Raw genomic sequence first — 14,479 nt, 5'->3', positions numbered from 1 at the left:
ACCAGACCACACACACTCCAACAAAGCCACAACTCCTAATAGTGCCACTGCCTTTAGGGGTCAATTTTCTTTCAAACCATTATAAACCCCAAAACCTTAATTCCTCCAGGTCTCTTCTTTGACAATATTAGAGATAACACAAAATTAACCTGGTGCTGTTCCTAAGTATATCTGAATGCAGAAGGTTCCTGTCTATGGCACTTAGGACCTTGAAAAATACATTCATTGTCCCTCTGTCATGCTAAAGGGAAAGACCTCATATGCCTTGGGATAAAATTACAGGGAAATTTGAAGTTTGTTTTATTTTATTGGTCATCATTTGCTTCATCTCCATAGGGAAGGCTACTCTGCTCTATCCCTGGTGTTATATCAGTGAGGCAGAAATTTGAGGACTTCAGATTCTTGACTGGCCTTAGAAAGCAGTTGTTGTGATATTGGCATTTCCCATAATGTTGCCTGTGACCTGAGCTGTCCATTTTCCAGGTGCATCCTTGGCTCTGCTACTTCCTGCCCAGAAGCCTCTGGGTTGTTTTCTTAGTCCCTTAACTTTCCTTTCCCTTTCTTTCAACTAAGAAGAGTACTGCTCTGAATCCTAGGGGCACTAGAAGATGTAAGTAGATAATGCTTAGCTGTCATATCTAATTGTCTCCTTTCTTCCCTTCTTACTCATTGTCTTTTTATATGCTCTCAATGCTTTTTTCAAGGCTTGTCATTTAGTCCTCAAATTCTTAATGGGAGAGACTTCCCCTTTCTATATTCTTTGCCTCCATCAAACTTTCTGATTTTTTCTATTGATAGTTTTGTTTTGCCTTCTCTCTCTCTCTCTCTTTTTTTTTTGAAAGAGTTGCTTGTTCAGATTGGCCTTGGATTCACTGTGTAACAAACCAAATGCTGACCTTGAACTTCTGACCCTCATACCTTACTTTTCAAGTGCTGGGATTACAGGTTTGTGCCACCACATCTTGTTTGATCTTACTCAGTATTTCTCAGGTCTGTGAGTTCCTAATTAAATATGAAGGTTAAGAATCAAAACTTTGATGGCTAGTGTTGGTAGTCATCTTGGCAATAGTTGGCATTAACTAAAACTCAAGCAGTTAAGTACACTTGTGAGGAATTCTCTTGACTGGATCATCTGGGGTGAGAAGACAAACCCTAGATCTGGGCCACACTTTGTGGGCCACATTAAAGAACATGGAAAAAGGAACTGTTTGATTTTTGCCTGCTTACCCTCATTTTCAATGACAAGTCCATCTCTCTTGTTGCCCAGCCATTTCTTTCTAGATGTTAGAACCACTTCTTTGGGATTCTAGATAGACTGAAGCCCAGCAGCTCTCTTGGAATCCTGTGGGTCTTGACCTTTCCATATGGAGACAGGCATTGTTGGACACAGCACAGTAAGCCACTCTAATAAACCACTCATTGTGTTTGTGTGTGTGTGTGTGTGTGTGTGTGTGTGTGTGTGTGTGTGTGTGTGTGTGTGTGTGTTAATTCTGTCAGTTCTGTTCTTTTAAAGAAACCTGACTAAAACAGTACTTTTCCCCTCCTAGCCATCATTCACCATGTGACTTATATCAGACTGATGAATGCTCCTTTGTGGGTCAGGAACCCCAATAACTAGGTTGGGTGCAAAGCCTCTGAGCTACATTTCTGTATCGAATAAATGGCTAAATTCTTTTGACTCCACTGATACCTTGAAACACAATGCTGTGTAAACAAAGTTTGGTTAAGATTCTGTCACTTCAGTTGTGTAGTTTGGTCTACTTGTGGGACTTCTAGGAGTGGGATCAGGGCCTGTCCCTAATGTGTGACCTGGCTTTTGAGAACCTATTCCCCAAACTAGATTGCCTAGCCCAACCTTAATACAAAGAGAGGAGCCTAGTTCTATCTCAACTTGATATGCCAGGTTTTGTTGACACCCATGGGAGGTCTGACCCTTTCAGAACAGAAACAGAGGAAGAGTGGATTGGGTGGGGTAGAGGGGAGGTTGGGGTGTGTGGATCAGAGGAGAGAAGGGAGGGAAACTTCAGTCAGGATGTAAAATAAAAGAAAAAATTTAATTAGTAAAAAAATATTCTGTCCCATGTCTCCATGGTGGAAATTGTCCCCACATGTCTCAGCTCCTATACAGGCCCTGTTAAATATCTATCCACTGAAATGAGTTACCCAACTACAGGATAAGATAATCATATACCTGACTCAGAAAAACCCTCCAAGACATTCCAGTCTCCCACTTGTCCACACCTCATTCCTATAGCTTTCTTTCTTTTAGCCCTTCTAACCCTTAGTATGTATGCAGGCTTCAGCATAATTCTCCTCTCTGCAATTGTCACTTTTTCCTTATTGTAGTGATCCCTTTCTGCACTCTTATAGTAATTATTGAAGTAAAACCTCTTCTTACCTAAATCCTAAGTTATTTTGGTACCCCCAGAATACTTTAATATAATACATGCTGTGTTGAACTGAAACACATTATTGGATAAAAAAAATTAACTTATTTGCTAAGCAACTGATACATGAGGCCTGTGCCATGTTATCTACTGCCAGAGAACCCTTGATGAGCAGATTCTGGTTTGATTAAAGGAAATAGGCATGATAAAGGACAGAAGAGTAGAACAACACCCCCCCCCAAAAAAAAAAAACAAAAGGTGATGATGTCATCAAATGATTGATTTCTAAGTGTGTAGTGATTAGAATTAATGTTCTGAGACTATGAGATCAGTGACTGGGATTAAGGTTGGGTTTGCATATTTCATTACTTTGCATAAGAACTCAGTTTTTTCTGGCTGTGGGAAGAGTGGCAGGCATGGATTAGCTTCCATCTGCAGGATTTTGATCTTCTGATACCATCACATATCTTTGCCTGGAGAGATTAAGTTTCTCAGGGTCAGGGTATGAATGTACCCCTTACCCGATGACTTTTCCCTTAAAGAAACAGCTGACAATGAAAGCCTGAAGAAGCCATGACCCTGCACCTATTATTTAAATAGGATAGATTACGACTGCTATGCTAGGGCAGGTATTCTAAGAGCCTCTCTAAGCTGTGTGAAAGCCCACTGGCCGAGGAGTTTCAGTTACAGTAGGGAGAGATCTGGAAAAGCAAATTAGGGGTGTGTTACGGTCTAACCAACGTACTGGATGCCATGTTTAATTTTCAGAATATTTGCTTAGCATGGATACACTTCTCCCCATTTTAAAAGTGCAGCTAGTTCTTGATAGATGAGAGTTTTTCAGCTTCAGAGATGGAATCAGAAACATTCACCCACACTCTACACTACTTAACCTTTTTTTTTTTTCTACTATTCTGATGTGGTTATGGCTGCTTTAAGTCTGTGTGGAATAGAAGCCTATGCTCAGTAGCATTAGACAGAAAATTGCTTTAAATGCAAAGAAAAATTCTTCAGATCCTAAAGTATAATCAGGTGAGATATTGCATCTGGTAATCACTTGAACTAAGAGTGTGTGAGAAGGTGCACAGCTACAGTGATTAAGAGCCTTAATCTCTGAGCAAATGGAACACAGTGTTCTTAAGAGAGATCACTAGGCAAATACAGTTCAGTAGATCATATTTTAAAGTTTTTTTTATCACATTTATTTTAGTGTGTGTGTGTTTCTGTCTGCCTGTGTGTGTATGTGTGTGTATGTATGTCTACATGTATGTATCCATGTATGCCAAGGAGGAGGTCAGAGGACCACCTGCAGAAGTCAGCTCTTTTGTTCCATCATGTGGTTCTTAGGAACTGTATTAGATAGACTTGGCAGCAAGCCCCTTTCTTTATCTGATGCACCATCTTCATATCACAGACCATTCTTCTGTTTATAATGCTAAAATAGGCCTGCTTGAAAGAAATACCTGAAAACGTCAAGGCACAAATTATATTAGTTACTAATATGTTCCCTGGTGCTCAAATAAAATCATCCATATGTTCCACTTTATATTCTGCTTTTTAATTTCAGAAAGTGTAGGTTAGTATGTTAAATTTGATGGTTATTCTTAGCTTGGCCATTACGCTACTAAGTGATGTATTCTGATGTATTCAATCATCCTTGTAATAATTGAAGTTTAAATTGTTTCAGGTTTTCCAGAAATCAAACAGTGGCATTTACATGACTATTTTCTCTAAGTGTTTTCTCCATAGAATTCTCACTGCTGCTTTCCCTGGAGCATTCCCTCCTCTGTGCCTGGGCATCTGCTGTCTTCACAGTCTGAGTCCTGGGACACACAAGTCTTTTCCTTTTCTGACATTTGTAATTAATTGAAGTGTTTATGGCAATGCATTTTTCTCTTACTATAGTTAAAAACTATTTGCCAGGGTTTCTTATATCCTGACTTCTGTTATTCCCACTAGTATAAATAATAAATTTGATTTCATTTTAGACCAAATAATTATTTGTGAGTGCTTTCAAATATTTATAGCTTTGTTCTCCTGAATTTATTTTTATATTTTTACTTATATTTAAATTATAGATGAATACATGCTTAAAATATTTTAAATTTTATTATTTTTATGTCTACATATTTTTATACTTACAGTGTGTGTGTGTGTGTGTGTGTGTGTGTGTGTGTGTGTGTGTGTGGTGTGTGTACTACACACACATTTGTGCAGGTTCCTAACGGGATCAAAAGAGTACTCTTGTTTCAGTAAAGCGAGAGTTGGTGGGGGCACCAGGCTGCCTGATGTGGGTGCTGGGAGCTGAACTCTGGTTCTATGGAACAGCAGCAAGCACTCTTGACTGCTGAGCTGTCTCTCTAGCACATTTAAAACTTTCTGTATAATTTATTTTTGAAGTTGACTCTCTGAGAATTCTATTAAAAGGCAATCACTGCCTAATTCTATACAGACAGAAAGGCTTCCTCAGGCATAATGCCAGTGTATACTAATGATTGTCCTGTATTCTTTTCTAATGCATAATATTTGTATCAGTTCTTTAAGAATTTCATATATGCACACAACATATTTTGATTATACTCACCCCACTTCTCCCAGATCCACCCCAAGTTCCCACCCTATTCTCCATTCTTCATTCCTGCCTATAACACTTTGTACAAGGACTAAAACACATCTGCTCCTATTATCATTGAGATTTTATGCATACACTCATATTATTATTATTATTATTATTATTATTATTATTATTAGTTTTTCGAGACAGCGTTTCTCTGTGGCTTTAGAGCCTATCCTGGAACTCGCTCTATAAACCAGGCTGTCCTCAAACTCACAGAGATCTGCCTGCTTCTGCCTCCCGAGTGCTGGGATTAAAGGTGTGCATCACCAATGTCCAGCCTAATACTCATCTTTTTAATTTGTATTGCCATCACAGATACACATATTTATGTAGAATTGTGTCGATTTGCAAGCCATGCTCTGACATAGGTAATGCATTATTTTCACCTTGAGTTTGACATTTTTAATATTATGACATGATATTGGTAAATAATTGCTTTTGGTTGAAAACAACACAGCACTGGGAATTGGGCACACAAGCAGGTCACTTTCCCTCCCTTTACCACTACACTCTCCAAAGAACCAAGGTGCACCAGGTTGGAGGGCAGGGCTAGAGTAGTTCTATGGTATCATCTGTGATCCAGGATGCTTCTATTCTTTTGCTCTGGCATCCTATGAGACTCATTCTGACTCAAAGTGAGCATATGGCAGTGGGAAGGCAACCCATTAGTATCACACTTTCATCCCAGCCACCAAAAGAAGGAAGAATGCTGAGGTCCTAAGCAGCTCTCCTGAATGCTTCCTCAGACAGCTTTTCTTCACATTCTATTGGGAAGCAGTTGCTCATGTGTCTGGCATCTGAATGAGGCTGAGAATAGAGTTATGCTCACAAAGTCAGACTCCTCTGAGAAAGTGAGTTGCATATAAATGCTGGTATCAGACATGGATGCTTCTTCTCTTTTTCTTTTTTTTATTTAGAGAATACTTTATTAGTTTTTGTAATCAAACCCACGTAGATAAGACCTTACATATTTAATACAGTGTGTTACCCCTGTACAAATAGAAAAAATTAAGTTCAACATTTCTAGACCAATATGGCTGTTAATTTCTGTACAATGCCAACTCAACACGGTAAACTGGGATACTTTTTTCCAAAGTTGACAGCACAGCTAAAGTTTCCAAAAATTAAATTATATATATATATATATATATATAAGCAGTATGTTATGCATCAATAGCAGCAACAGCTTTTCCAGGTTCTGCAATCATTTGAACAAAATTGTAGAGACATCCAGCACACTCCATTTAAAACAACAACAACAACAACAAAAAGTAAAAAACAAAATCCCAGAAAACAGCACAGTTCTGTTACTCTTGTGGTACCTGGCACCATTTTTTTATTAGTCTTTAATTTTTTTTTACTGCTTATGAGGTTATGTGTGTGCATGTTTGTGTGTGACAGTGGGGGGTTCACATGTGGAGGTCAGAGGATAGTGTCAGCTGTTATTCCTTGCTGTCCATCTTGTTTGAGACAGTCTCTCCTGTTGTTCTTGCCTGCACACACCAGCATAGCTGGACCACTAGGGTCCAGGAATCCTCCTGCCTTTGCATCCCATCTCCATAAGAATCCCAAGTTCTTTGACATGTGATGTGGTGTCTGCTCTTGTGTGGTTTCCAGGGCTCTGAGCTTAGGTTTTCACAATTATGTTGAAAATACTTTGCAAAGTGAAAATCACATTTATGTTAAAAATACACAATCTTGTAGCCCCACTAATATTCCTTGAATATAATTTCTCATGCTTACTCCCAGTCATTGGCATTGAATATATTTTATGTTGTTGTTTAATACAGGTTTATTTTTTTGAATCCTCCTGCTTCAGCTTCTTTAGATTGTCCTACTGGTATGTACCACTACAACTAGCAGAAGTGTTTCTTTCTATGTATTATTTGCAGTGTGTTATGCTATTTTATGCTATTTTAAATAAACTTTTATGCTATTTTTAAGTAAGCTTTTATGTTATTTTTACATTGTTTAGTTATATATTTTAAAGGTTTTCTTTGGTTCTTTTTCTTTTATAACATATAAGATATAATAAGAATAGAAATTTTAAAAAATAAAAAGATTTTATTTATTGATTATTTTTGTATATGAATACTGTATTTACACCATTCTCCCTCATCTTCTCTTCCCTCCAATCAATTCCTCCTGTGTCCTCCCCACTCCTTTTCACATCCACGGCTTCATATTCTGTAATTATAATTCTTACATACACATATGTGTGTATGTATATAAGTTTATAAACACACCCTGCTGAGATCATTTAGTGTTTAGGGCTGACATCTTTGGATTGGCTAGCCTGTCAAGGACTGGTCCCTGAAGAAGACTGATTCTCCCTCTCATATCAGCCATTAAGCCTGTAGCTGTTCTTCTGTGGGTAAAGCCTTGTGAGATTTTCCTATGCAGGCTGGCATGTCAGCTGGTGTTTTCATTTTTGAGTCCTGTCTGTGCAACCATATGGCTGAGATTTCCTGGGTGGAGCTTCCCTATCACATTGAGGAGACACTATCTCACAGCAGGTCCCATTCCTCTGGCTCTTAGGTCTTTTTTACCCTCTCTTCCAGGATGTTCCCTGGGACTTAGGTATAGGGATGGGATTCTAGATGTATAAGTTGGGACTGGGTCCCCAGCAGTCTGATTTCTCTGCAACTTGGCTGGTTTTAGAGTTCTCTCTGTTGCAAAAAGCTTATTTTGTGAGTTGTAAAGCTACATTTAACCCGTGGGTATGAGGATAAGTATTTAGAATGCTGTTAAGAATTATACAGTGTAGTAAGTTGACAGTATTATGTTCTTAAACTCAACCCATCTCAATAAAATGGATATTATACTTGTTTAGTAAAGCAACAACAGTAATCTCTCTGTTAGAGTCCATGGGTCCTTACCAGCTAGGTGGACTAGGCTAGGTTTAGAGTACCAGTATAAAATATGTATGTATATAATCATTCCACATATTTAATACCCTTAAATAATTTTATTAAACCTCAGAGTATTCATTTGTTAACACTAGAAATGCATTATTTATTGGTCTTTCCTCATAATATATAGGAAAAGTAACTAACATGTGTTTTTCTCTCATTGCACTCTGCCTACCAACCACTTCTTCATAAACCCAAAACTGCTACGTCATATTTCACAATTGTGCTTCATTTCAAAGCGCTAAAACAATCATATTCTCAAGAGCATTGTACAAACATTCCAGTTTCTTCATGTCCTATACTACACTTGGATTGTCCTTTTGAAAAGTAGTATTGTTGTTGCCATTCACGTGGTTTGAATGTGCACTCTTTCGTGGAAAATGATGCTGAACTGCTCTTCATGTAATTAATAGTCATTTTTATCTTCTTTACACATTTATATGTTAAAATCAAGTTACTTGTCTCCCTACTTAGTTACAAATTGTATGTATTCTGGATTTGATACATGATGTTGGTTCTCCTTTGCTCGTCTTAGAAAAGGCCTGGGATCTGGACAGACATGATGTTTCCCTAGCCTGGTATGGTCAGTGCTTTCTTCCTGATAAGAGAAGGTTTGTATTAGCATCATCATTTAGATTGGGAATATAGAATGTGGGCAGGCATGTAGACAGCTGAAGCTTTGGGACTGTTTTGTTCGCAGCTTTCCTCCTGTGCGCATTTCTCTTGCATTTCTCAGCTTCAAAGAGTGATCAAAAAGAGAGAATACTCTTGAAGTTCCATGCTGATCTCCTAGTTCAGTGAGGATTAGCCACATTTGTGAGACAGTGTTAGACACATAGCTTCCAAGCTTCACCAGATTTTGGATCTTGTTGGAATCCTTATAAGCCATGGATGCTTGGTTCTACCTCTAAATTTTGCTGTATTCTGGAGTGTGACAGGGGAATGGGGGTATTTAAAGGCCCTCTAGAACATGCTAATGTGCAGCTGAGGTTGAAAAGTAGCTCGTGAAACAACAAAATTGAATGCCTCCCCAATCGCTGAGGGGGGACAGCCTGCCTTCATGCGTGGGTTGTTAAGCAAACTGCCCTGTTGTCTGACAGCATGCAGATACAGCTCTCAGTCTGGTAATGTGTGCATAAGCATGGAGTGAAACTCTGTAGTCCAGAAGCCAGCAGCTCTGTGAAAAATTAAGAAAAGGGACATTTGGATACTTCTTCCTTTAACTAAACTACTCCTCAAACAATGTCTACATTTATTCAGTTGCAACAGGTATAGTGTTACCAATACTGTTCAGACTCACACTCAGTTTATTCTAATAAACTTTATTTTTAGATTACCTTCTGCTGTTTTCATGGACCTTCATCTTGAATCATGTAATCACATGTTCCTCTACTGTCCCCCAAATGTTGACATAGGTTACCACCATTTAACCCTGTCTCATCATAATTTCCAATTCCAAGATACAGCACCACTGTCCACGCAGGCAGATGCAACTCCTTAAGGAAGAGAACATAAGGATTATACAGGGGCTATAGCCAAAGTGCTCCTTGGCAGCTGGGCGTTGGTGGTGCACGCCTTTAATCCCAGTACTGGGGAGACAGAGGCAGGTGGATCTCTGTGAGTTCGAGACTAGCCCGGTCTACAGAGCTAGTTCCAGGACAGCCTCCAAAGCCACAGAGAAACCCTGTCTCGAAAAAAAACAACAACAAAAAATAAACAAACAACAACAACAAAAAAAAACCGAAGTGCTCCTTGGCAACATATTTGTCAGTATGTATAGAGAATTGAACTGCTGTTGCAATTACAAAAACAGGATGGGCAAGTTAGTTATCAGTGGCGTGTGAGGTGCCTGGGGAGTCTCAGATGGGATGCTATGACCCTGATTAGTATTAAATCATAGAGGAAAATGTTATATCCTCAGAGTCTGAATGAGCTGATGCCAGGAACAGCTGAGAATCTCCAGTGTAAGGTCTTTCAAAGTCTTCCGTGAATGTCAGTGGTTTCAATTTCCATTTTCATACCTTTCTTGAGAAGAAAATGTCTCTTAGTTATCTGGTAACATGAATATATTCAAAATACTACCTTTTCTTCTCCTCCCTTTATGCCAGGCACATTTCTATCAGATATTGGGAAGTTATTTTTAACCCATTTGTACTTTCATTCTTTTGAAATAGCATTCTTGAGATTGCATGTATGTATGAATACCACATATGCTCCTGATGCCCTCAGAGGTCAGAAGGAGGCCTTTGATCTCCTAGGACTGGATTTTAGATGGTTGTGAGCTACTGTGCTGGCACTGGGAATTCAACTCAGGTCCTCTGCAAGAGTCATAAGCGTTCTTAACTCTCTAGCTCCTGTAATTTGTTTTTTAATGTATGAAATAACATATAGATTTATGTATAGTATACTTTAGAACAAGAACTTATGGTGCTTAATAATTGGTAGTTAATTGTTAATTATTAATGCTTAATAATTGTTAATAGTTAATTATTAGTTGTAAATTTTTGACTTTGCAATTTTTTTCAATCTTCTTATTTTGCAAATGTCGCATTTGCAATGAACCATTGTATTATCTGGCTGCAAAAGAGAAAAAAGTTACATTCATGTAACATCTGCTATTTATGGATCTTCATAGAATCTTCATAAGTATGAATTAAAAACTCAAGGTACATTTCCTTTTGTTTGTTTGTTTCCTGTGTGTTATTTCTGAATAGTCTTAATAATAAAGTTGAAGCCCAAGAGAAATTTGAAGTTTATCTAAAGACACAGAGCTAGTGCAAAGTGGAAACTAAATTCCAACTAATATATATGCAAAATTTAAACTCAGATTATTCCATGTGTACAAAATGGAAGGCACATAGAAATGATTTAAATTATAATACTCAAAAATTAATGTATATTCCTTAATGGGGAGAAAACTCAGTCAATAAAGTACTTGTTGTGAAAACATTAAAAAAATTAGGCAGTCTGAGAACTGATCATTCAAACTGCTATTTTGTAAAATTATTTAATTTCTTTTGCTACATTTATGGAAATGAATATAATATTATTGGCCAGCTAAATCCATAGCTGGAAAGAAAATCAAATGAGCTAATGAATATGAAAGCGATGGAAAGATATAATAGTGTAAGCCAATACAGTATCCTTGAAAGAAATATCTGTGCCATTGTTATTGACAAGCTCAGGGAGACTGGGAAGAGTGGAAGTCAAGTGTAAATGAATGGTTTACAGATATTTCCAACCTACCTTCACTATTTTCATTGGGAAGTTTAAAATGTGGAAGATAATAGAAAGTTCGGATCGGGTCAAGAAAGGAATTATGTAGGAATGCAGAGAGGGTGAATTTTTGAACAAAATCAACATCCTTGAGATAGAATGGCATTTCCCACAATGTGAGGGAAATGAGTTTCTTTCACAGCCGACATCTGGTTCTACACCTCAGTTAAAACTTCAAGTGTAAAAACTTAATTTTATTTTTCAAAATGTGTTCTAAAGAGTAACACATGCTGGAAATTAATGTGAGCTGTTTGGAACAGTTTGTGAAATTAGAAGTTTATAAAACACAGACCACATTCGTGTATCTGTTGTAGCTAAAGACCATATGCTTCCTGCATATGAAGCTGCTGCCCCTCTCATACTCTTCACTGACTGCTGCAATGGATCTTCAATGATTAAATATTTGTCACTGTTCTCCGGGTTCATACTGCTTCAAGATGTTTGTTACAAAGAAAATTTCCTAGGAAAGTAAGTTCAATAGTACATACATATGTAGCCTCTATTTAAAATTGTCTTGGATTTAAAAGAAATTTATGCTTTCAGAAAACCACACTGCAACCATAAAGCCCTGTTTTGGTTGATGATGTCTGTATCCAGTATCCTTCCACTGCCAAAACATAGGACTACCTTTTCATGGTCATATGCTAGGGAAGCATACATAGAAAGATGTACTTTGTCTAATTCCTAAACCTAGTAGTTTAAGGATTTACACAATTGAGCCAGATGGCAAGTGAGATTTCTAATCTATCCCAGAGGAGGGAAAGCAAGAAAGAAAGAAAGAAAGAAAGAAAGAAAGAAAGAAAGAAAGAAAGAAAGAAGGAAGGAAGGAAGGAAGGAAGGAAGGAAGGAAGGAAGGAAGGAAGGAAGGAAGGAAGGAAAGAGAGAGAGAGAGGTAGCAACAAATAATTTATCATTTCAGATAAGAATTACTGGGGTTGAGTTTTCTATGTATAAATAAGAGATGACCATGTTGCCTAACACTATCTGTAAGTGTATGGCCAAGAAGATAACCAGACCACAGACATTTCCAGCCAGCAGGGTTGTTGAACACTCCACAACCTTCTGTGAGCATTGGGAGTCTCCTGGAACTCCAGGGAATGTCAGGAAAGTGTTTATTGGAGTGATTCACTTACAGCTGGGTAACAGTGAGGACTCCTAGACAGAGCAAGCTCAGCAGTCCTTCCCCACCACTTTTGATATTTGTGATAAGAGGCAATGGCCTTCAGCATCTCTGAATGGGCATCTCAATCACATTCCTTTCAATCCTTCACTTTTTACTTCTGCCAAATAAAGACGATGTTAAATGAAAACAATCTTTATGAAAGGGACAACAAGTTGTTTCTTTCTGAAATGTGATGATTTACAGGTTGGTAGAGAAGGATGCCAACACACATGACCGCCAACATACACACACACACACACACACACACACACACACACACACACACACACACAAACCTATTTAGATCTCCCAAGTGTAACTGAGATAATGAATCAGTAATAAAAGCCTGGGATACTATGGGTGTGGGTATTAACTTGAGAACATGTCAGACACTTCTGAGCACCAAGACACATAGTCATGTGGTGACCACAAATCCCAGAATTGCAGCCAATACTCTGCTAAGTAGAGTTTTACACTCAGCATTTTATTTTACCCTATGCAGTGTTGTAGGGTCATTTTTATTCAAAGAAAATCTGTAGCCAAGGGCATTCAAGGATACATAAGTGGTAAGCAGGAATCAAACTCAGGTTTGTCTGACATCAAGTTCATACTTAAGCGTGGCTCTCGGAAGAAGTAGCATTTGCACACATGTTGGCTGCATTTACTGTTCTTCTCTTTCCTTGTTTTATGTTACCACTGGACTGGAAGTTTGGTGAAGCCAGTATATCTGCTGGATTTTCAGCATATAAGGATGATCAGTAAATATACTATCTCCCTTTAAGACGCAATTGAAACTGTTTTGGAAATAATGAATTCACCTAAGAAGGCTTAGGCAACACTTCGACCAATTAAGTTCATGTATAGTTTCCTGTTATACATGCATAAGAGTGATATCTGGAAAATCTATTAAACTAATCATTTTAACAAGTAAATATATAAGACACTGCTTTGTGATTTGTTTCTTATTTCTTAATAGTAAAAATGGTATCTCTTCTAATTGATTTCTTCTTAGAAAGAATGAAATTTATATAAACCCAGGATGATTTGTTGTGTTTAAATCAAATATTTTCCCTCCTACTCATCCCCTTTAAGTGCCTTCTTGTTTCAATTAGGGTAAACTGTATTCTTATAGGGATTACCATGTGATGTATTGTGTCTGGTGCCAACTTTCATCTCACCAGTATCAGTTTCTTCCTAGTTCTCCTGGCTCATGGTTTTGGTCCTTCAACATGTCAGATATGCTTTTGTTTCAGTCCTCTTACTTTCTTCTCTTTTCCCTTGACCTATAATTAATTGCCTTTTCGTAATTGTTCTCAGGACTGATGCCATTCTTATCTCTAGGCAACTGTCAGTTTTTCAAAGTCGTTTTCCATCACATACTAACCCCTGCACTTTATCACTCTCATTTACTCATATTTCTCTGTTCAATTCCTTGTAGAACTCATTATTTTATGACCTTTTCTGGTGCACTGGCTTGTGTATTGTCTGCCTCTGTTGCCTCCTCCCGCTGATGTAGGAACACACAGAGCAGACCCACAGTCTGTTTTCTCACTGCTATGTCTAGCATTAAGAATTATGTTCAATATTATAAGCCATTGTTGAATGAGTTTGTGGACAGATAATCGGGTGGATGGACAGGGCCCTCTAAGGCCAATGTACATTTTGTGGGATTGGGTAATACAAAGATAGGTTACTATTTGCCACTCTATTGTTGGAAAGGAATATCACTTTGAAGGCCAGAGTGCAAGCATACAAAATATTTTTTTCTGCACCAGAGAAAGTTCCCAGAGTTATCGTTTGGAAATATAAACTCATGGGGTTCACTGGAGACTCATAGCAGGAAAGGAGTTAGGAGTTAGCAGGAATGGCACAACAGCTATAGAGTTAGACAAACATGGTACAGGAAACAAAAGTATCTCTGCATCAGAAAACTGGGAGGAGCATTAGGATAACACCTCGACTCTCTACCTCACAGGTTTTATCCCATGTCTCTTCTCTTCTTTGGTCCCAAGTCCTTCTCACTCGTAACTGTAGACTGAGAGTCCAAGGATTTCCAAATAGTCCTGACAGTTGTGGCTTCCAGGTTCAAATCTCCCATTGATTATCAGCTTTGACTCCAGGGCTA

Source organism: Cricetulus griseus, chromosome 4, assembly GCF_003668045.3.
Source record: "Cricetulus griseus strain 17A/GY chromosome 4, alternate assembly CriGri-PICRH-1.0, whole genome shotgun sequence".
Classification (NCBI taxonomy): domain Eukaryota; kingdom Metazoa; phylum Chordata; class Mammalia; order Rodentia; family Cricetidae; genus Cricetulus; species Cricetulus griseus.
Note: the sequence above shows the minus strand (reverse complement) of the source record.